Source organism: Pollicipes pollicipes, unplaced genomic scaffold, assembly GCF_011947565.3.
Source record: "Pollicipes pollicipes isolate AB1234 unplaced genomic scaffold, Ppol_2.1 Scaffold_4219;HRSCAF=4965_pilon_pilon_pilon, whole genome shotgun sequence".
NCBI lineage: Eukaryota > Metazoa > Arthropoda > Thecostraca > Pollicipedomorpha > Pollicipedidae > Pollicipes > Pollicipes pollicipes.
This window is the reverse complement of record NW_023596448.1, coordinates 29,797,820-29,821,400: the sequence shown is the minus strand read 5'-3', so window position 1 is coordinate 29,821,400 and position 23,581 is coordinate 29,797,820. Positions and strand designations below refer to the sequence as shown.

At 48.9% G+C, this 23,581-nt stretch overlaps 6 long non-coding RNA genes across 7 annotated transcripts in view; 1 reads left to right on the top strand and 5 right to left on the bottom strand.

The window, feature by feature from the left end:
* LOC119095407 (uncharacterized) overlaps positions 1-2,640 on the bottom strand; it is an 8,974-nt gene extending 6,334 nt beyond the window's left edge. The window contains exon 1 of the long non-coding RNA XR_005093879.1: positions 2,616-2,640. This is a non-coding gene — a long non-coding RNA (uncharacterized LOC119095407). The remainder of the gene's footprint in view (positions 1-2,615) is intronic.
* Positions 2,641-6,137: 3,497 nt separating this feature from the next.
* On the top strand, positions 6,138-7,894 carry LOC119095406 (uncharacterized). Of its 2 annotated transcripts, none has more exons than XR_005093876.1 (3): positions 6,138-6,241; positions 6,911-7,101; positions 7,626-7,894. It is a non-coding gene; the product is annotated as an uncharacterized LOC119095406 (long non-coding RNA). The 2 variants fall into 2 exon arrangements; XR_005093877.1 differs by having other exon boundaries at positions 6,163-6,241; positions 6,914-7,101.
* Positions 7,895-10,437: 2,543 nt separating this feature from the next.
* Positions 10,438-11,956, bottom strand: LOC119095408 (uncharacterized). The gene is made up of 3 exons (XR_005093880.1): positions 11,918-11,956; positions 11,037-11,227; positions 10,438-10,711 (listed from the first exon to the last, which is right to left on the bottom strand). It is a non-coding gene; the product is annotated as an uncharacterized LOC119095408 (long non-coding RNA).
* A 2,053-nt stretch (positions 11,957-14,009) lies between these two features.
* LOC119095903 (uncharacterized) lies at positions 14,010-15,734 on the bottom strand. Its single transcript, XR_005093945.1, has 3 exons — positions 15,696-15,734; positions 14,814-15,004; positions 14,010-14,488 (listed from the first exon to the last, which is right to left on the bottom strand). It is a non-coding gene; the product is annotated as an uncharacterized LOC119095903 (long non-coding RNA).
* A 2,256-nt stretch (positions 15,735-17,990) lies between these two features.
* On the bottom strand, positions 17,991-19,489 carry LOC119095904 (uncharacterized). The gene is made up of 3 exons (XR_005093946.1): positions 19,471-19,489; positions 18,590-18,780; positions 17,991-18,264 (listed from the first exon to the last, which is right to left on the bottom strand). It is a non-coding gene; the product is annotated as an uncharacterized LOC119095904 (long non-coding RNA).
* Positions 19,490-21,765: 2,276 nt separating this feature from the next.
* Positions 21,766-23,346, bottom strand: LOC119096035 (uncharacterized). The gene is made up of 3 exons (XR_005093983.1): positions 23,247-23,346; positions 22,365-22,555; positions 21,766-22,039 (listed from the first exon to the last, which is right to left on the bottom strand). It is a non-coding gene; the product is annotated as an uncharacterized LOC119096035 (long non-coding RNA).
* Between the last annotated feature and the right edge of the window lie 235 nt (positions 23,347-23,581).

Sequence of the window (23,581 nt, the reverse complement as noted above, 5' to 3'; positions counted from 1 at the left end):
TCAAACATAATGGTCCATAGTCTAATACGCGCCCGGATGGACGGCTAGATACGCTTCGCTCGGGTGGGGGGTCAACTTGACACCCCCACTGAGATCTCGGGAACTAAGAAAGCTAGATGCATCGCACTCAAAGGGTGTTTTGACCTGCACGTGCACTCACTTAGGTCAGAGTTTGAGGTTCTTAGGTCATGACCTTCGGGTCAAATGAGGTCAACCAAGGTCAAATTCCAAGTTGGTTTCCGAGGTGCTCCCAGAACCTAGATAACTGTTTCTAAAGCAAAGACCATACGCTCATTCAAGGTCAGTGACCTTGTTTGACCTTTTTGAGATTATGGTGATCAAAATAACTCAAGACTGCTCTGAGTTTTGCATTTGAATAAGCGACAAAGATTACGCTAGGCAGTACGTTCCTAACAACAAAATGTTGACCTTGGTTATTTTAGGTCAATGACCTATTCTGACCTCTACGAAGTCCATGGAAGATGTAAAATGCGGTTCCTGCTATCAATAAATTTGAAATGAGCGCCAGAACTATCCCACACGGCAAGCCCTTGAGTAATAAAACAGATTGGTTTTAATCTTGATCTTACTCCCATACCTGACCTTAGGTCAATGTTATTTGCTCATTCAATTGCTGTGTAGCCTAAGAAAACATATCAGAGATGCATGGCTTCGTCTAACACTCAGTTGTTGCACCAGATTTGAAAGATTCCCTAGAAATTGGCTTCGCCGAAACCATGGCCTGATTGGCCTGCCTATATATAGAGAAATATATGCCACATATACATACATAGGTCAGAAACCTTTTGAGTTTACATCTAGGTTATTGAAAGGTCAGGATCATTGCAGTACTCCTGGCCAATTAAAAGATAAAGCATGATCAGCACTGTTTTCATCAGTCCCTTTCAATGGATTGAATATATGGTGGGGATGCGTCTAGATAGGAGGTGTGGCACGACATTTGCTGGTGCGTCTTCCACGTAAAACTATTAAACTCTGACACTAGGCAGTGCCAATGCATTAGAGTTCAGCTATGTCCGGATAAGCCTGTATTGTGCAGTTCGATCACATGTCACAACCGACGCCCGATATCACAACGTCTGTAGACGTAACAAGTTTCACATGTGCCATTGCGACGCATGCCGAGATGACTGTGACTGAGTCATTTAGCAGCCGGTGTTCTGATTTGAGACGGCTCCGGTGTCGCTTCCCTCCGCGTTGCCCCGCAGTCCCTGTCCGTTCACGTTGGAGGCATGTGCGGAGTTGTGGCTGTTTGCGCACGGTCCTTTGGCGGATCCCGCAAAAGAGATGATACTGGAATTAGAGCACCACACTTGCCATGCCACTATTACTATGCATCTCGTGCCATGCCTCGCTGTGCGAAATGAAGAATAAGTACACCGGGCGGTGGTCCAAAGGCTGGCAGGTATTAACGTGATGGACCATACAACGCAAATATATACATAGATGCAGTGGGTAAATGCACGTAGTTTGCTTGAGCCTAACCCAATTATCAATGCATTTTTGCGTTGCGCTATTTTGACTCGAATTTCAGGAGCAATTCATTAAAACGTGGCGGTAATGATGCAGACTATCCGAATGCTTGCAATGTTTCATAGCTTGACTACATAAGTTAAGGGCGTGTTCCATTCCATTTAACGGAATGCGAACATCCAAATCAATACATTTCACCTTGTTCAGACATGCTCAAACGAACGACTCTCGTTTTTGGCGGTAGCTTACCCCTGCGTTGGAGCCGACGGACGTAACCTGGCTGGTGCCACCAGGTGTATTGCTGGTGCCACTGGTGACGGTGCCTGCAGCACCCTCCATGTGGCCTGACTGTTAGGAATGCAGATGCCTCCGAAGCAGAGAGGCTTTGCGCCCAGGCCACGGAGGCGCAGGACCACAAGCAGGAGAGCGACGACCTTCATAGCTTCTGCAAACACAAATCACTGGTCTAAACCACGAAACCAACTGCCTTACTAAACTCAGAGAAATGATTGTGCTTCCACATGGTGCTGGTGATTAGCGTGCGCTTCCTCATTCTACACCGTGAAATGAGACAAGCTCAGTGTCAAACACATACCAATCTGCGCGCGCGCATGGGTCGTCTTTTTTGATGACCCCTCGCAGGCACGTGTCCAAAATACATAAGGGCTACCGAATATATTGATCTTGAGGCATCAGGTCGTATGGATTCATTCCGCACTTTATGGTCTATAATCGTCTTGCTCATGTCCCTGACGCAGCCCTCGCTCTCGCACGCAACAAACGGTTTGAATTATTATCCTTGAGGAACAGGACACAGTTGAGGCTTTCTATGGGTTGTTCATTATTCTCTCAGCAGCACAGCAGCAAGGCATCCGGTCGTAACGACGCTGTCTCTAGCTCACGTTTAAGCCTCATATTCAGTCATCCAATTACAACTGGCTTGAGAAATGACCACATGACCTGGATTGCGCCTTCTTAACCCTCGCTCAGTAAGCCCGGTCATATCAATATTGGTTGCACTACACACTCCGCAGCCACCAGACCACTCCACAGCAACGGTGGCGAGGGGGCAACGCCTTCGACACCGCAGTGGCCGAGCCGGCCCGGCTGAAGCGCCTTACCTGGCTGAGTGTTTGCTGTGCTGCGACTTGCTGGTTCCTCCCGCTGTAGCTCCAGTTTATACACGACCGGAGCAGCCTAGAGATCCCGCGCGAATACCAATGTAGCAATCATTGAATCTAACATATCTTCTGGATTCTGGTCTCGTGAGCATCAACACTGCCTCGGTGACGCCCGAGCTTGCGCACTCGGCTGGGAAATTTCTGTCGCGGATTCTGGGAGAGGAGCTCACATGGGAAAGGATACGTCCCGTGTGCTCGTGTATTTCGTAGTCTGGCACGGTGCCCGCGTTCTCTGCCTTGGTTTTCCAGACCGGGCTAACACGCTTGCTGGTGTAGCGGCTGTTGACACTGCGGAAATTTGCAACTGCAGCGGTATGTAAACTAACTGAGAGAGCGCTAAACAACACAAGGTCTGGTAGCACGACTCAATATCGTCGCCTTTTCCATCGCTAACTGTTTTCGTCTTTGCTTATCAATCATTTTCATAAGAATATCTCCTTACCTACCCCGCAAAAGATGAGTCATATATTCAACCTGTTCTCCGAGCCGAGGGTTTTGTTTTGCATGCATATTGTGGGCGGCTGAACCGTAACCATGTCCGACCTACTTCTTGAGTCTGCCGACGCGCGGGCTTGTCTCCGGATTTGACCCACTTTTTCATAGATTTGGGGGCTCGTAGCCCAAGCTGGTGGAGGGACGGGAGGGGCAACCGAAAACCTTCCAAAGTTTTAAGAAACCATACCTGTGGCCCAAAATATGATTAACTAATGTAAACATATATTCTGGATGTGAACGACCTGATTTCCACATCTTTGACTGGAATTATGGAGATGCAGACACATAGGAATACACTACCCGGATGCTTGCAGCGTATATTCTATGCTCTCCCATAATCCCATATCCCATATCATATCCCATATCCCATATCCCATATCAAGCTTACATGATTTCAATATTCGTTCTAAACATCTTGGATATCTGTGCATTAGCCACATGAATGCCACTTTGCACACGGCATTGGATTAAAACAGGAGTTAAGCCTATATGTATATATATATATATATATATAATATATATATATGAATCTCTCCTTGACCACTGTGGGCGCAGACGGCGCTGCTAACAGGTGCTGGGTTTGAAAAGCACTTCTCTGGCAAGGCTATTGGATATAGAGATGCAGAGTGATAGCAAACATCCACAAAGTACTACCGTTGTCAGTGCCGTCCAGAAAACGTTTGACTGGTTTCAGTGTGGGTGAGCGCGTTGAACGCCGAGTTGGTGGCATGCGTACCGAAGTATGATCGCATGGTCACTGAAGAGCCAGCTCACGCAGAGCTGTTGCACTCAACTTGCGTCGCACATTTCATTACCACATATAGGTGTTTTTCTTTGGGGCACGCTCGAACTGAAGCGGGTGGGAGTCGCTTTCCGTCTCAGCTTGGAAGCAATAGGCGTATCCTGGAGAGCAGCAGGCTCACGGTTCGTGTTCATTGAAATGAGTGGGTATGAGCGTTTTCAATAGAGAAGCAGCTGCCTAAGTGTATTTGGGAAGGACCCTGCGTGGAAAGGTGCTTGTGTTCTGTTAGAGAGAGAGCGAGAGAGAGAGAGAGAGAGAGAGAAAGAGAGAGAGAGAGAAGAGGAAGAGAGAGAAGAGAGAGAGAGAGAGAGAGGAGAGAGAGAGAGAGAGAGAGAGAGAGAGAGAGAGAGAGAGAGAGATATATAGATATATAATAATATATAGATATAATACATATAGCTGAAAACAGAATAAGAATTAATAGCAGAGAGAAAGATATATATAATATATATATATATATATATATATATATATATATAGTGGTGTAATATATGTATATTATATATACATACATATATATATTATATATATATATAGATCAGAAGTAAAACCCAGACATTGTCGTTTAACCCTTACGGAGGATGGTTTCTTGTACTCACACCAAAAGAGGACTTTGTGAATATGTCGAAGATCCAGCTCTCTCGTGACCAAAACGAGCTGTTGAACCCAGGCATTGGCTATCATATTTTGCTACGATTTTCGCCACAAGCCAAGATGGCTGACGTGGGGCTGTTTTATCAGGATATATGCCAACTTCAGTCACACGAGAAGATAATAGTAAATACCGACATCCAAGAGCAACTAAAAGCCGAGACCACGAAGAACAGAAGCACACTTCGCAAGCCATTACTGGACACATGACTGCTGAAGGCTGCGAAGGAACTGCGAGAAAGTGGAGACATCGTTATGTGATTCTTATGTGATTGCAATTGGGATGTTATCGGTGAAACAAAGGGCACAATATTGAGCCATGACCTCCTTAATGTCATCCGACACAGAGATAGTCTTCCGGTTGTAAATCTTGACTTCCTGCCATGGGGGAAAGCTTGTCAAGCAGCAGTTAGCGTGATGGTCAGGGACGCATCCCACTGTTCGTCCGGTAAAAAGGCGTCAGGATAGCCCTCCAGATGGCCGCGGCCAGATCCTGTAGAACGGGACAAATGCCCGTTGCCGTTGACGCACCGTGAAAACACAATATCAGGCTCACAAGATCCAGTGCAAGCCTATCACCGTTTGTGCTGCCCCTATTTTTTTCCTTTTTTGCTGCTGTGCTGTTGCATTTTACGTTCATGATCGAAGTGGCCGGGTGATGGGCACTGCATGGGCTGGGCAGGATATTCATGCGTTGGATCTGGCTTGAGGAGTTGGTGATAGCCAAGCCCATGAAAGCTCACATCCATCGGGAAATGGGAACAGCAGCGCGAACGCATCTTAGAACGAGAAAAGATGGCCCAAAAACGTGGCTAGGTCGACGCACGCGACGCCTTGCTGTCTTCGTGCAGCAAGAAGATGATGCTGGTTCAGCGTTAGTCCTGGGACAGGGCGCTCGCTCTCAAAGGCTTCCGTCGCCTGGGAGGGAGCCAGTCGAATTAGACCCTACCGACGCAAGAGTTGAACTAAAGAACTTCTATGAAGACCGGCATACGCACCAGCTGCGTCGCCGAAGGGGCAGAGCGCTTAAAGATAGGCACAAACCGGTCGATGAAAAATGCTGGAAGTAGGTTGAAAATTGTTCACCGTTCAGCAGCCTCAATATATGTTACAAAACGAAGCCACTTGGTTTGGAGAACAGGCTGAATATATGACCCAGGCCTCTGTGGGGTAGGTAAGGAGATATTCTTATCAAAATGATCGACAAACATAGGCGAACGTATTTTAAGGATAAAGATGTTGACGCAGTTGAGACATGCTGCTAGGCATTGTGTTGTTTGGCGACTTCTCACTAAGTTTCAGGTCTCTGCAGTAGCGAATTCCCTCAGTGTCAACAGCCGTGCACCGATAAACTGCTAGTCCGTTCTGGAAAACCACGGCCGAGAACGTCGCACCGTGCCCGACTACGAAATACCCGAGTAAACGGAGCACATTCCCTCCCATGTCAGCTCATCTCCCAGAATCCGCGACAGAAATTTCCCAGCTGAGTGCACGGCCTCGGGCGTCACCGAGGCAGTGTTAGTATTTGCGCGGGATCCCTAGGCTGCCCCGCTCGTGTATAAAACTGGTGTCACCGCGGGAGGAACCATCAGTCGCAGCACAGCGAACACTCAGCCAGGTAAGGAGCTTCAGCCGGGCCGGCTCGGCCACTGCGGTGTCGAAGGCCTTGCCACCTCGCCACCGTTGCTGTGGAGTGGTCTGGGGCTGCGGGAGTGTGTAGTGCAACCAATATTGATATGACCGAGCTTACTCAGCGAGGGTTAAGAAGGCGTAATCCAGGTCATGTGGTCATTTCTCAAGCCAGTTGTAATTGGATGACTGAATATGAGGCTTAAACGTGAGCGAGAGACAGCGTCGTTACGACCTGATGCCTTGCTGCTGTGCTGCTGAGAGAATAATGAACAACCCATAGAAAGCCCTCAACTGTGTCCTGTTCCTCAAGGATAATAATTCAAACCGTTTTGTTGCGTGCGAGAGCGAGGGCTGCGTCAGGAAATGAGCAAGACGATTATAGACCATAAAGTGCGGGAATGAATCCGTACGACCTGATGACTCAAGATCAATACATTCGGTAGCCCTTATGCATTTTGGACACCTGCCTGTGAGGGGTCATTAAAAAAGACGACCCAGTACACGCGCAGATTGGTATGTTTTTCACACTGAGCTTGTCTCATTTCACGGTCTAGAATGAGAAAGCCACGCAATCACCAGCACCATGTGGAAGCACAATCATTTCTTGAGTTTAGTAGCGGTTGGTTTGTGGTTTGACCAGTGATTTGTGTTGCAGCAGCTATGAAGGTCGTCGCTCTCCTGCTTGTGGTCTGCGCCTCCGTGGCCTGGGCAAAGCCTCTCTGCTTCGGAGGCATCTGCATTCCTAACAGCCAAGCGACAGGGGCGGCTGCGGGCACCGTCACCAGTGGCACCAGCAATACACCTGGTGGCACCAGCAAGGTTACGTCCGTCGGCTCCAACGCAGGGGTAAGTACGCGCAAAAACAAGAGCCGTCGTTTGAGCATGTCTGGAAAAGGTGAAATGCATTGATTTGGGCGTTCGCATTCCGTTAAATGGAATGGAAACACGCCTTAACTCATGTAGTCAGGCTAGGAAACATTGCAAGCATTCGGATAGTCCACATGCATTACCACCACGTTTTAATGGATTACTCCCGAAATTCGAGTCAAAATAGCGCAACGAAAAAATGCATTGATAATTGAGTTAGGCTAAAGCAAACTACATATATTCACCAGTGCATATATATATATATATATATATATATATATATATATATATATATGCGTTGTATGGTCCATCACGGTTAACAACTGCCAGCTTGGACCCCTCCAAGCTGGCAGTTGTTATACCGCCCGGTGTATAACAACTGCCATATAATACCGCCCGGTGTATTTATCCTTCAGTTCGTGCAGCTGGGCATGGCATGAAATGCATAGTGTTCAGTGCATGGCAAGTGTAGTGCTCTAATTCCAATATCATCTCTTTTGCAGGGATCCGCCAGAGGACCGTGTTCAAACAGCCACAACTCCGCACATGCCTCCAACGTGAACGGACAGGGACTGCTGGGCAATGCGGAGGGAAGCGACACCGGAGCCGTCTCAAACCAGAACACCGGCTGCTAAATGACTCAGTCACAGTCATCTCGGCATGCGTCGCAATGGCACATGTGAAACGTTTGTTACGTCGACAGACGTTGTGATATCGGGCGTCGGTTGTGATATGGGAGCGAAATGTGCAATACAGGCTTATCCCGACATAACTGAACTCTAATGCATTGGCACTGCCAATGTCAATTGATATTTCTCCGTGGAAGACGCACCACAAATGTCGTGCACACTCCAATCTTAGACGCATCTCCAAAATATATTCAATCCATTGAAAGGACTGAAAAACAGTGCGGATCATGTTTTATCTTTTACTTGGCCAGGAGTACTGAAATGAACCTGACTGTTTCAAAACCGGACCTGAGTTGCCGATAACGCTTCAATTTGGAGAAGCCAACCATATCATGTGCGGTCAGAGGCAGGGTTACTACGGCTGTTCATGTCTCGTAATATGTTTTTACGCTTGGCATGTGATACCCAAACAAATTCTGACCACCCGTCTGTGGTGTTCAGAAATGGCGAGAATATGCTGGGACATAACAAAACCCATCACTGCTACTTACAAATTTTACCAGCACGTAACTATGAAGTCGAAATACTGTAAAATGAACATCTTTAAACTATTGATCATTATCTTTTGAATGACGGTGGGCCCTATCAACCACTTACAGAAATGTTAATTTAAGAGCTATCAAAGCAAATGTTGAAATGTCGCGTGAAACGGCTTTTGTCACTGCAGGTATCTCAGCACTCAAAGGGGTGGTACGTCCCCAGGACATTGAACCTGTGTACTCACGCTGAACTCTTTTTACATTTCTGGACAACAGCATTAAGTGGCGTATCTCAGACAGCTGGCACTTAAGCACACAAGCAGCCCAGGAGACGAAAGCAGCGACACGCCGGGGTGATGCAAGTCGCTCTCCCGCGCATCAGAGCGTCGCGGTGGTGCGAGACGCCATCCCCTTGAAGCTCGACGCAGCATGAGCACTGCCTGTCGGAGCTCACCGACCATAACTGAGCGGTGTGAGCATCTGGCTACAATGCAGGGAGCCTTCCTTTCTCCAAATGTTAAACATCAGAAGACATTTGACGAACGAGCAAATGGACGTAGAAGCGACAAAGTACGAGGTGAACATGGCCTGCTACTCTAAAAACAGAGCCCAGTCCGGATTTGATCCGCTTTCTTTTCAAAATTATTGAGTTAAGATCCTCCGACTAAAAACTACACTATTGCTCCAATACGGTCTACTTTGGCGAGAGACGATGTCATCGGGCGTCGTTGTCACTTTGCTGGGCGATGATGGTTTAAACGACGATTCAGTCCCGACTGACACCGAGAACAGCCCACGGCTAGTGGTCACGCCGTCCAACTGTACGAACATCTCGGAGATCGATTTCGTTAGTGTGACATTGACCTGCGCTCCGGCCGTCTTTATTTTCTCTCTAACAAGGCAGAGTCCGCCTTTGCGACCTATTTAACTTTGTTTCGTTTTCTCCGAGAATGGAAATCTTACCAACAAATGAGTGCAGCTCCATGCGCACGTCTCTGGTTTTCCTTGACTGCAGGATGAAATGAGCACGCACTGTCCTCCCCGAAAACAACCCTCATATCATCCTCACTTCCTTTGCAACAATATCTAAGAAACGTTCGGTCTGCTCTTTCTCATTGCATTACCTCGTACGTTGTCCATGCCACGTCTATGTTCTCTTTCGTCCAATGTCGTCTAATGTCGAAAATTCGGGGGAATGGAGGCTCCCTGCATTGCAGTCACATGCTCACGTCACACGGTCAAGGTCGATGAACCCCGGCAGGCAGTACTCATGGTGCACCGGGTTCTAACGGGAAGGCATTTCGCACCACCGCGACGCTCTGATGCGCGGGAGAGCGACTTGCATCACCCCGGTGCGCTGCTGCTTCCGTCTCCCGGGCTGCTCGCCCGTATGCACGAGTAGCAGCTTTCTGAAATATGCAAGGTAAAACTGTCGTCCAGGAAATCAAAAGGAGTTCAACGTGAATACACAGGTTCGATGTTCTGGGAACGTATCATTGCTTTGCGTGCTGAGATACCTGCGTTGGCAAAAGCCGTTCGGCGCGACATTTTAACATTTGTTTAAATAGCTCTCCCATCGACCTATTTTAAGGTAGTAATTGGTTCCCATCGCCATTCGAAAGATAACACAGTCCATATTATATAATTGCCCATAATTTGAGGACTGTTTATTTCAATATAGCGGGACTTCCTGGTCACGTGTTGACAAGCTTGTAATGAGTGTTGATGCTTGTTTGTAATCCCATAACATTTCATCGCGACTTCAGCACACCACATAATGCACATCATGCTCATTCGGAGCTGTCAGAACGCGCTTGTGGGCAAACTGCCAAGTATAAAACGCATCATGAAACATGAACAACCGTAGTAATTCAGCCTCCTTCCGTAAGTTACATGGTTCGCTCCCCTGAGTTCAATGCTCCCAGCCATTGGAATCCAGCATTGAAAAGGTCATGTTTATTTCAGTACTTCTGGCCAATTGTAGGATAAAACATGATCCGAACCGCTTTTAGTCATTTCAATGGATTTCACATATGATGGAGATGCGTCTCCAAGATATGAATGACTATCGGAGTTGGCACGAGGTTTGTGGTGCGTCTTCCACGGAGAAATATCGACTGACACTGGCAGCGCCAACACAATGGAGCTCAATCATGTCGGGGATGAGCCTGTATTGCACATTTCGCTCCCATATCACAACCGACGCCCGATATCACAACGTCTGTCGACGTAACAAGCGTTTCACATGTGCCATTGCGACGCATGCCGAGATGACTGCGACTGAGTCATTTAGCAGCCGGTGTTCTGGTTCGAGACGGCTCCGGTGTCGCTTGATTCCGCATTGCCCAGCAGTCCCTGTTTGTTTTTGTTGGATGCATGTGCGAGGTTGGTGCTGCTCGCACACGGCCCGCTGGCGGATCCCTGCAAAAGAAATGAGATTCAAAACAGAGCACCACACTTGCCATGCACTGGTTACTATGCATTCCATAGCATGCCTCAGTGTACGAACTAAAGAATAAATACAACGGACGGTGGTGTAAGCTGGCAGTTAGTTTATGTAGTTATCGAAGCTGGCAATCAAGTAAAACGTGGGGGTCACGCATGCATGCCTGCACTACTGGAACGCTTGTAAGGTCAACCTAATGCGTGTTTCTATTCCATTTAACGGAATGCGAACAACCAACCTAATTCAGTTCACCTTTTCCAGACATGCTCGAACGACGCTCTCGTTTTTGCGCGTACTTACCCCTGCAGAGGAGCCGACGGACGTAACCTTGCTGGTGCCACCAAATGTATTGCTGGTGCCACTGGTGACGGTGCCCGCAGCCCCTCCAGTGGCCTGACTGCTAGGAATGCAGATGCCTCCGATGCAGAGGGGCTTCGCCCAGGCCACGGAGGCGCAGACCACAAGCAGGAGAGCGACGACCTTCATAGCTGCTGCAACACAAAGCACTGGTCAAACCACAAATCAACTGCTATTGAACTCAAACATTGATGGTGCCTCCACACGGTGCTGGTGATTGCGCGGCACTCCACTCTACACCGTGAAATGAAACGAGCTCAGTGTGAAAAACATACCAATCTGAGGTCAGTTTCTGACACGAAAACTACGCGTGGTCTGCGCCATCTTTTTTAATGACCCCACACAGACATGTCCGAAATATATCAATGCTACCAAGTTTTGAGGCATGATGCATGATGCTGCATGGAATAATTCCCGCACTTTGTGGCCCATAGTCCGTTTGTTCGCTTCCCACCACAACTGTCGCTTTTACGCACAACAAAAGGGTTTGAGTTGTTCCCTTTAGAAACAGGACACAGATGACGACTTTCTATCGGCAGCTCATCATTTTCTCAGCAGCACAGCAGCAAGCTATCAGATGGTAACGACGCTGGCCCAAGCTTACAGTTAAGCCTAACATTCAACTGCTAATTACAGCCGGCTTGAGAAATGGCAACATGACCCGGATTGCACCCTGTGCTGCTCTCGCTCAGTAAACTCGGTCATATAACTATGGCCTGGTACCACCCACTACCGCAGCCCCAGACCACCCACAGCACCGTTGGCAAGGTGGCCAGGCCTTCGACACCGCAGTGGCCGAGCCGGCCCGGGCTGAAGCGCCTTACCTGGCTGAGTGCTGTGCTGCGACTGATGCCTCCTCCCGCTGCGGCCTCAGTTTTATACACGAGCAGGGCAGCCTAGAGGTCAAGCATGAACGCCAACACCACCTCGGTGACGCCCGAGCCTGCGCACCGAGCCTGCGCGGTAGAGCTGGGAATTTTCTGTCGCGAATTCTGGGAGATGAGCCGACATGGGAAGAAATGTGCTCCATTTGCTCGTGTATTTTCATACCTGGCACAGTGCGGCGTTTCTGGCCGTCATTTTCCAGATCGGGCTAACATGCTTGTCGGTGTATGGCTGTTGATACGGCGGGAATTTGCTACTGCAGAGGTCTGTAAGCTAACTGAGAGGTCGCCAGAAAACACAACGTCTGGCAGCAAGACCCAACAGCCCGAAATTTGTCATCACTGAAATGTTTCCGTCTTGTCTTATCACTTATTTTCATAAGATGTTCCTCTTATCTACCCCATCAAGACATGGGTCATAGATTTAACCTGGTCTCCAAACCAAGGGCTTTGTTTTGCACCGTATACTGAGGGGGCTTAGCCGTGAACAATTTTGAGCCTATTTACAGAACGTTCCAACGAACGGGCTTGTCCCCGGATTCTGGCCTCTTGTTTATAAATTTGGGGACCTGTAGCCCAACACATGTAGGGAGCCTTCCTCTCCCGAAATGTTAAAGATCAGAAGACACTTGACGAACGAGCAAATAGACGTAGAAACGACAAAGTACGAGGTAAACATGCCCTGCTACTCTAAAAACAGAGCCCAGTCCGGATTTGACCCGCTTTTTCAAATTTATTGAATTTAAATCCTCCGACTAAAAACTACACTACTGCTCGAATACGGTCTACTTTGGCGAGAGACGGTGTTATCGGGCGTCGTTGTCACTTTGTTGGGCGACGATGGTTTAAACGACGATTCAGTCCCCAATGACACCGAGAACAGCCCACGGCTAGTGGTCACGCCGTCTCACTGCACAAACATCCCGGAGATCGATTTCGTTAGTGTGACATTGACCTGCGCTCCGGCCGTCTTTGCTTCCTCTCTAACAAGGCAGGTTCCGCCTTTGCGACCTATTTAGCTTTGCTTCGTTTTCTCCGAGAGTGGACATCTTAGAAACAAATGGGTGCAGCTCCATGCGCACGTCTCTGGTTTTCCTTGACTGCAGGATGAAATGAGCACGCACTGTCCTCCCCGAAAACAACCATTATATTATCGTCATTCCCTTTGCAACAATATCTAAGGCACCTTCGGTCTGCTCTTTCTCATTGCATTACCTCGTACGTTGTCCTTGCCACGTCTATGTTCTCTTCCGTCAAATGTCGTCTAATGTCGAACATTCGGGGGAATGAAGGCTCCCTGCGTTGCAGTCACATGCTCACGTCACACGGTCAAGGTCGATGAACCCCGGCAGGCAGTAGTCATGGTGCACCAGGTTCTAACGGGATGGCACTTCGCACCACCGCGACGCTCTGATGCGCGGGAGAGCGACTTGCATCACCCCGGTGCGCTGCTGCTTCCGTCTCCCGGGCTGCTCGCCCGTATGCATGAGTACCAGCTTTCTGAAATATGCAAGGTAAAACTGTCGTCCAGAAAATCAAAAAGAGTCTAACGTGAATACACAGGTTCAATGTTCTGGGAACGTGTCATTGCTTTGAGTGCTGAGATACCTGCGTTGGCAAAAGCCGTTCGGCGCGACATTTTAACATATGTTTAAATAGCTCTCCCATCAACCTATTTTAAGGTAGTAATTGGTTCCTATCGCCATTCAAAAGATGACACAGTCCAAAGTATATAATAGTCCATAATTTGAGAAGTGTTTATTTCAATATAGCGGGACTTCCTGATCACGTGTTGACAAGCTTGCAATGAGTGTTGATGTTTGTTTGTAGTCTCCTAACATTTCATCGCGACTTCAGAACACCACATAATGGACATCATGCTCATTCAGAGCTGTCAGAACGTGCTTGTGGGCAAACTGCCAAGTATGAAACGCATTATGAAACATGAACAACTGTAGTAATTCAGCCTCCTTCCGTAAGTTACATGGTTCGCTACCCCGAGTTCAATGCTCCCAGCCATTGGAATCCAGCATTGAAAAGTCATGTTTATTTCAGTACTTCTGGCCAATTGTAGGATAAAACATGATCCGAACCGCTTTTAGACATTTCAATGGATTTCACACATGATGGAGATGCGTCTCCAAGACATGAATGACTATCGGAGTTGGCACGAGGTTTGTGGTGCGTCTTCCACGGAGAAATATCGACTGACACTGGCAGCGCCAACACAATGGAGCTCAATCATGTCGGGGATGAGCCTGTATTGCACATTTCGCTCCCATATCACAACCGACGCCCGATATCACAACGTCTGTCGACGTAACAAGCGTTTCACATGTGCCATTGCGACGCATGCCGAGATGACTGCGACTGAGTCATTTAGCAGCCGGTGCTCTGGTTTGAGACGGCTCCGGTGTCGCTTGACTCCGCATTGCCCAGCAGTCCCTGTTTGTTCTTGTTGGATGCATGTGCGAGGTTGGTGCTGCTCGCACACGGCCCGCTGGCGGATCCCTGCAAAAGAAATGAGATTCAAAACAGAGCACCACACTTGTCATGCACTGATTACTATGCATTTCATAGCATGCCTCGCTGTACGAACTAAAGAATGAATACAACGGACGGTGGTCTAAGCTGGCAGTTAGTATACATAGTTATCGAAGCTGGCAATCAAGTAAAACGTGGTAGTCATGCATGCATGCCTGCACTACTGGAACGCTTGTAAGGTCAACCTAATGCGTGTTTCTATTCCATTTAACGGAATGCGAACAACCAACCTAATTCAGTTCACCTTTTCCAGACATGCTCGAACGACGCTCTCGTTTTTGCGCGTGCTTACCCCTGCAGAGGAGCCGACTGACGTAACCTTGCTGGTGCCACCAGGTGTATTGCTGGTGCCACTGGTGACGGTGCCTGCAGCCCCTCCAGTGGCCTGACTGCTAGGAATGCAGATGCCTCCGATGCAGAGGGGCTTCGCCCAGGCCACGGAGGCGCAGACCACAAGCAGGAGAGCGACGACCTTCATAGCTGCTGCAACACAAAGCACTGGTCAAACCACAAATCAACTGCTATTAAACTCAAACATTGATGGTGCCTCCACACGGTGCTGGTGATTGCGCGGCTTTTCCACCCCACACCGTGAAATGAAACGAGCTCAGTGTGAAAAACATACCAATCTGGGGCCAGTTTCTGACACGAAAACTACGCGTGGTCTGCGCCATCTTTTTTAATGACCCTACACAGACATGTCCGAAATACATCAATGCTACCAAGTTTTGAGGCATGGTGCATGATGCTGCATGGAATAATTCCCGCACTTTGTGGCCCATAGTCCGTTTGTTCGCTTCCCACCACAACTGTCGCTTTTACACACAACAAAAGGGTTTGAGCTGTTCCCTTTAGAAACAGGAAACACATGACGACTTTCTATCGGCAGCTCATCATTTTCTCAGCAGCACAGCAGCAAGCTATCAGATGGTAACGACGCTGGCCCAAGCTTACTGCTAAGCCCAATATTCAACTGCTAATTACAGCCGGCTTGAGAAATGGCAACATGACCCGGATTGCACCCTGTGCTGCTCTCGCTCAGTAAACTCGGTCATATAACTATGGCCTGGAACCATCCACTACCGCAGCCCCAGACCACCCACAGCACCGTTGGCAAGGTGGCCAGGCCTTCGACACCGCATTGGCCGAGCCGGCCCGGGCTGAAGCGCCTTACCTGGCTGAGTGCTGTGCTGCGACTGATGCCTCCTCCCGCTGCGGCCTCAGTTTTATACACGAGCAGGGCAGCCTAGAGGTCAAGCATGAACGCCAACACCGCCTCGGTGACGCCCGAGCCTGCGCACCGAGCCTGCGCGGTAGAGCTGGGAATTTTCTGTCGCGAATTCTGGGAGATGAGCCGGCATGGGAAGAAATGTGCTCCATTTGCTCGTGTATTTTCTTACCTGGCACAGTGCGGCGTTTCTGGCCGTCATTTTCCAGATCGGGCTAACATGCTTGTCGGTGTATGGCTGTTGACACGGCGGGAATTTGCTACTGCAGAGGTCTGTAAGCTAACTGAGAGGTCGCCAGAAAACACAACGTCTGGCAGCAAGACCCAACAGCCCGAAATTTGTCATCACTGAAATGTTTCCGTCTTGTCTTATCACCTATGTTCATAAGATGTTCCTCTTATCTACCGCACAAAGACATGGGTCATAGATTTAACCTGGTCTCCAAACCAAGGGCTTTGTTTTGCACCGTATGCTGAGGGGGCTTAGCCGTGAACAATTTTGTGCCTATTTACAGAACGTTCCAACGAACGGGCTTGTCCCCGAATTCTGGCCTCTTGTTTATAAATTTGGGGGCCTGTAGCCCAACACATGTAGGGAGCCTTCCTCTCCCGAAATGTTAAACATCAGAAGACACTTGACGAACGAGCAAATAGACGTAGCAACGACAAAGTACGAGGTAAACATGCCCTGCTACTCTAAAAACAGAGCCCAGTCCGGATTTGACCCGCTTTTTAAAATTCATCCAATTTAAACCCTCTGACTAAAAACTACACTACTGCTCCAATACGGTCTACTTTGGCGAGAGACGGTGTTATCGGGCGTCGTTGTCACTTTGTTGGGCGACGATGGTTTAAACGATCATTCAGTCCCCACTGACACCGAGAACAGCCCACGGCTAGTGGTCACGCCGTCCAACTGTACGAACATCTCGGAGATCGATTTCGTTAGTGTGACATTGACCTGCGCTCCAGCCGTCTTTATTTCCTCTCTTACAAGGCAGAGTCCGCCTTTGCGACCTTTTTAGCTTTGCTCCGTTTTCTCCGAGAATGGACATCTTAGAAACAAATGGGTGCAGCTCCATGCGCACGTCTCTGGTTTTCCTTGACTGCAGGATGAAATGAGCACGCACTGTCCTCCCCGAAAACAACCATTATATTGTCCCCATTCCCTTTACAACAATATCTAAGATACCTTCGGTGTGCTCTTTCCTATTGCGTTGCCTCCTACTTCGTCCCTACTACGTCTATGTTCTCTTTCGTCAAATGACGTCTTATGTCAAACATTTCGGGGGAATGGAGGCTCCCTGCGTTGCAGTCACATGCTCACGTCACACGGTCATGGTCGATGAACCCCGGCAGGCAGTACTCATGGTGCACCGGGTTCTAACGGGAAGGCATTTCGCACCACCGCGACGCTCTGATGCGCGGGAGAGCGACTTGCATCACCCCGGCGTGTCGTTGTTTCCGTCTCCCGGGCTGCTCGCCCGTATGCACGAATACCAGTTTTCTGAAATATGTCAGGCAAAACTGTCGTCCAGAAAATCAAAAAGAGTCTAACGTGAATACACAGGTTCGATGTTCTGGGTATGTATCATTGCTTTGAGTGCTGAGATACCTGCGTTGGCAAAAGCCGTTTGCCGCGACATTTTAACTTTTGTTTAAAGAGCTCTCCCATCGACCTATTTTAAGGTAGTAATTGGTTCATATCGCCATTCAAAAGATAGCACAGTCCATATTATATAATAGTCCATAATTTGAGAAGTGTTTATTTCAATATAGTGGGACTTCGTGGTCACGTGTTGACAAGCTTGTGATGAGTGTTGTTTGTTTGTAATTCCATAACATTTCATCGCGACTCCAGAACACGACATAATGGACATCATGCTCATTCGGAGCTGTCAGAACGCGCATGTGGCCAAACTGCCAAGTATGAAACGCATTATGAAACATGAACAACCGTAGTAATTCAGCCTCTTTCCGTAAATTACATGGTTCGCTACCCCGAGTTCAATGCTCCCAGCCATTGGAATCAAGCATTGAAAAAGTCATGTTTTTTCAGTACTTCTGGCCAATTGTAGGATAAAACATGATCCGAACCGCTCTTAGTCATTTCAATGGATTTCACATATGATGGAGATGCGTCTCCAAGATATGAATGACTATCGGAGTTGGCACGAGGTTTGTGGTGCGTCTTCCACGGAGAAATATCAACTGACACTTGCAGCGCCAACACACTAGAGCTCAATCATGTCGGGGGTGAGCCTGTATTGCACATTTCGCTCCCATATCACAACCGACGCGCGATATCACAACGTCTGTCGACGTAACAAGCGTTTCACATGTGCCATTGCGACGCATGCCGAGATGACTGCGACTGAGTCATTTAGCAGCCGGTGCTCTGGTTTGAGACGGCTCCGGTGTCGCTTGACTCCGCATTGCCCAGCAGTCCCTGTTTGTTCTTGTTGGAGGCATGTGCGAGGTTGGTGCTGCTCGCACACGGTCCGCTGGCGGATCCCTGCAAAAGAAATGAGATTCAAAACAGAGCACCACACTTGCCATGCACTGATTACCATTTATTTCATAGCATGCCTCGCTGTACGAACTAAAGAATAAATACAACGGACCGTGGTCTAAGCTGGCAGTTAGTATATATAGTTATCGAAGCTGGCAATCAAGTAAAACGCGGGGGTCATGCATACATGCCTGCACTACTGGAACGCTTGTAAGGTCAACCTAATGCGTGTTTCCATTCCATTTAACGGAATGCGAACAACCAACCTAATTCAGTTCACCTTTTCCAGACATGCTCGAACGACGCTCTCGTTTTTGCACGTACTTACCTCTGCAGAGGAGCCGACGGACGTAATCTTGGTGGTGCCACCAGGTGTATTGCTGGTGCCACTGGTGACAGTGCCCGCAGCCCCTCCAGTGGCCTGACTGTTAGGAATGCAGATGCCTCCAATGCAGAGGGGCTTCGCCCAGGCTACGGAGGCGCAGACCACAAGCAGGAGAGCGACGACCTTCATAGCTGCTGCAACACAAAACAATGGTTAAACCACGAACAAACTGCTACTGAACTCAAACATTGATGGTGCCTCCACACGGTGCTGGCGAATGCGCGGCTTTTCCACCCTACACCGTGAAATGAAACGAGCTCGGTGTGAAACACATACCAATCTGAGGTCAGTTTCTGACACGAAAACTACGCGCGGTCTGCGCCATTTTTTTTAATGACCCCACACAGACATGTCCGAAATACATCAATGCTACCAAGTTTTGAGGCATGATGCATGATGCTGCATGGAATAATTCCCGCACTCTGTGGCCTATAGTCCGTTTGTTCGCTTCCCACCACAACTGTCGCTTTTACACACAACAAAAGGGTTTGAGCTGTTCCCTTTAGAAACAGGAAACACATGACGACTTTCTATCGGCAGCTCATCATTTTCTCAGCAGCACAGCAGCAAGCTGTCAGATGGTAACGACGCTGTCCAAGCTTACTGCTAAGCCTAATATTCAACTGCTAATTACAGCCGGCTTGAGAAATGGCAACATGACCCGGATTGCACCCTGTGCTGCTCTCGCTCAGTAAACTCGGTCATATAACTATGGCCTGGAACCATCCACTACCGCAGCCCCAGACCACCCACAGCACCGTTGGCAAGGTGGCCAGGCCTTCGACACCGCAGTGGCCGAGACGGCCCGGGATGAAGCGCCTTACCTGGCTGAGTGCTGTGCTGCGACTGATGCCACCTCCCGCTGCGGCCTCAGTTTTATACACGAGCAGGGCAGCCTAGAGGTCAAGCATGAACGCCAACACCGCCTCGGTGACGCCCGAGCCTGCGCACCGAGCCTGCGCGGTAGAGCTGGGAATTTTCTGTCGCGAATTCTGGGAGATGAGCCGACATGGGAAGAAATGTGCTCCATTTGCTCGTGTATTTTCATACCTGGCACAGTGCGGCGTTTTTGGCCGTCATTTTCCAGATCGGGTTAACATGCTTGTCGGTGTATGGCTGTTGACACGGCGGGAATTTGCTACTGCAGAGGTCTGTAAGCTAACTGAGATGTCGCCAGAAAACACAACGTCTGGCAGCAAGACCCAGCAGCCCGAAATTTGTCATCACTGAAATGTTTCCGTCTTGTCTTATCACTTATTTTCATAAGATGTTCCTCTTATCTACCGCACAAAGACATGGGTCATAGATTTAACCTGGTCTCCAAACCAAGGGCTTTGTTTTGCACCGTATACTGAGGGGGCTTAGCCGTGAACAATTTTGAGCCTATTTACAGAACGTTCCAACGAACGGGCTTGTCCCCGGATTCTGGCCTCTTGTTTATAAATTTGGGGACCTGTAGCCCAACACATGTAGGGAGCCTTCCTCTCCCGAAATGTTAAACATCAGAAGACACTTGACGAACGAGCAAATAGACGTAGAAACGACAAAGTACGAGGTAAACATGCCCTGCTACTCTAAAAACAGAGCCCAGTCCGGATTTGACCCGATTTTTCAAATTTATTGAATTTAAATCCTCCGACTAAAAACTACACTACTGCTCGAAAACGGTCTACTTTGGCGAGAGACGGTGTTATCGGGCGTCGTTGTCACTTTGTTGGGCGACGATGGTTTAAACGATCATTCAGTCCCCACTGACACCGAGAACAGCCCACGGCTAGTGGTCACGCCGTCCAACTGTAGGAACATCTCGGAGATCGATTTCGTTAGTGTGACATTGACCTGCGCTCCGGCCGTCTTTATTTCCTCTCTTACAAGGCAGAGTCCGCCTTTGCGACCACTTTAGCTTTGCTCCGTTTTCTCCGAGAATGGACATCTTACAAACAAATGGGTGCAGCTCCATGCGCACGTCTCTGGTTTTCCTTGACTGCAGGATGAAATGAGCACGCACTGTCCTCCCCGAAAACAACCATTATATTATCGTCCATTCCCTTTGCAACAATATCTAAGATACCTTCGGTGTGCTCTTTCTCATTGCATTACCTCGTACGTTGTCCTTGCCACGTCTATGTTCTCTTCCGTCAAATGTCGTCTGATGTCGAACATTCGGGGGAATGAAGGCTCCCTGCGTTGCAGTCACATGCTCACGTCACACGGCCAAGGTCGATGAACCCCGGCAGGCAGTAGTCATGGTGCACCGGGTTCTAACGGGATGGCACCTCGCACCACCGCGACGCTCTGATGCGCGGGAGAGCGACTTGCATTACCCCGGTGCGCTGCTGCTTCCGTCTCCCGGGCTGCTCGCCCGTATGCACGAGTACCAGCTTTCTGAAATATGCAAGGTAAAACTGTCGTCCAGAAAATCAAAAAGAGTCTAACGTGAATACACAGGTTCAATGTTCTGGGAACGTGCCATTGCTTTGAGTGCTGAGATACCTGCGTTGGCAAAAGCCGTTCGGCGCGACATTTTAACATATGTTTAAATAGCTCTCCCATCAACCTATTTTAAGGTAGTAATTGGTTCCTATCGCCATTCAAAAGATGACACAGTCCATATTATATAATAGTCCATAATTTGAGAAGTGTTTATTTCAATATAGTGGGACTTCGTGGTCACGTGTTGACAAGCTTGTGATGAGTGTTGTTTGTTTGTAATTCCATAACATTTCATCGCGACTCCAGAACACGACATAATGGACATCATGCTCATTCGGAGCTGTCAGAACGCGCATGTGGGCAAACTGCCAAGTATAAAACGCATTATGAAACATGAACAACCGTAGTAATTCAGCCTCTTTCCGTAAATTACATGGTTCGCTACCCCGAGTTCAATGCTCCCAGCCATTGGAATCAAGCATTGAAAAAGTCATGTTTTTTCAGTACTTCTGGCCAATTGTAGGATAAAACATGATCCGAACCGCTTTTAGTCATTTCAATGGATTTCACATATGATGGAGATGCGTCTCCAAGATATGAATGACTATCGGAGTTGGCACGAGGTTTGTGGTGCGTCTTCCACGGGGAAATATCAATTGACACTGGCAGCGCCAACACATTAGAGCTCAATCACGTCGGGGGTAAGCCTGTATTGCACATTTCGATCCCATATCACAACCGACGCCCGATATCACAACGTCTGTCGACGTAACAAGCGTTTCACATCTGCCACTGCGACGCATGCCGAGATGACTGCGACTGAGTCATTTAGCAGCCGGTGTTCTGGTTCGAGACGGCTCCGGTGTCGCTTGATTCCGCATTGCCCAGCAGTCCCTGTTTGTTCTTGTTGGAGGCATGTGCGAGGTTGGTGCTGCTCGCACACGGCCCGCTGGCGGATCCCTGCAAAAGAAATGAGATTCAAAACAGAGCACCACACTTGCCATGCACTGGTTACTATGCATTCCATAGCATGCCTCAGTGTACGAACTAAAGAATAAATACAACGGACGGTGGTGTAAGCTGGCAGTTAGTTTATGTAGTTATCGAAGCTGGCAATCAAGTAAAACGTGGGGGTCACGCATGCATGCCTGCACTACTGGAACGCTTGTAAGGTCAACCTAATGCGTGTTTCCATTCCATTTAACGGAATGCGAACAACCAACCTAATTCAGTTCACCTTTTCCAGACATGCTCGGACGACGCTCTCGTTTTTGCGCGTGCTTACCCCTGCAGAGGAGCCGACGGACGTAATCTTGCTGGTGCCACCAGGTGTATTGCTGGTGCCACTGGTGACGGTGCCCGCAGCCCCTCCAGTGGCCTGACTGTTAGGAATGCAGATGCCTCCAATGCAGAGAGGCTTCGCCCAGGCCACGGAGGCGCAGACCACAAGCAGGAGAGCGACGACCTTCATAGCTGCTGCAACACAAAGCGATGGTCAAACCACAAAGCAACTGCTATTAAACTCAAACATTAATGGTGCCTCAACACGGTGCTGGTGAATGCGCGGCTTTTCCACCCTACACCGTGAAATGAAACGAGCTCGGCGTGAAACACGTACCAATCTGAGGTCAGTTTCTGACACGAAAACTACGCGTGGTCTGCGCCATCTTTTTTAATGACCCCACACAGACATGTCCGAAATACATCAATGCTACCAAGTTTTGAGGCATGATGCATGATGCTGCATGGATTTATTCCCGCACTTTGTGGCCTATAGTCCGTTTGTTCACTTCCCACCGCAGCTCTCGCTTTTACACAAAACAAAACGGTTTGAGTTGTTCTCTTTAGGAACAGGATACAGATGACGACTTTCTATCGGCAGCTCATCATTTTCTCAGCAGCACAGCAGCAAGCTACCGGAAGGTAACGACGCTGGCCCAAGCTTACAGTTAAGCCTAACATTCAACTGCTAATTACAGCCGGCTTGAGAAATGGCAACATGATCCAGATTGCACCCTGTGCTGCTCTCGCTCAGTGAGCTCGGTCATATAACTATGGCCTGGTGCCACCCACTACCGCAGCCCCAGACAACCCACAGCACCGTTGGCAAGGTGGCCAGGCCTTCGACACCGCATTGGCCGAGCCGGCCCGGGCTGAAGCGCCTTACCTGGCTGAGTGTTGTGCTGCGACTGATGCCTCCTCCCGCTGTGGCCTCAGTTTTATACACGAGCAGGGCAGCCTAGAGGTCAAGCATGAACGCCAACACCGCCTCGGTGACGCCCGAGCCTGCGCACCGAGCCTGCGCGGTAGAGCTGGGAATTTTCTGTCGCGATTTCTGGGAGATGAGCCGACATGGGAAGAAATATGCTCCGTTTACTCGTGTATTTTGTAACCTGGCGCAGTGCGGCGTTCTCTGCCGTGGTTTTCCAGACCGAGCTAACGCGCTTGTCGGTGTGTCGGCTGTTGACAGGGCGGACTTTGTAACTGCAGAGGTCTGTAAGC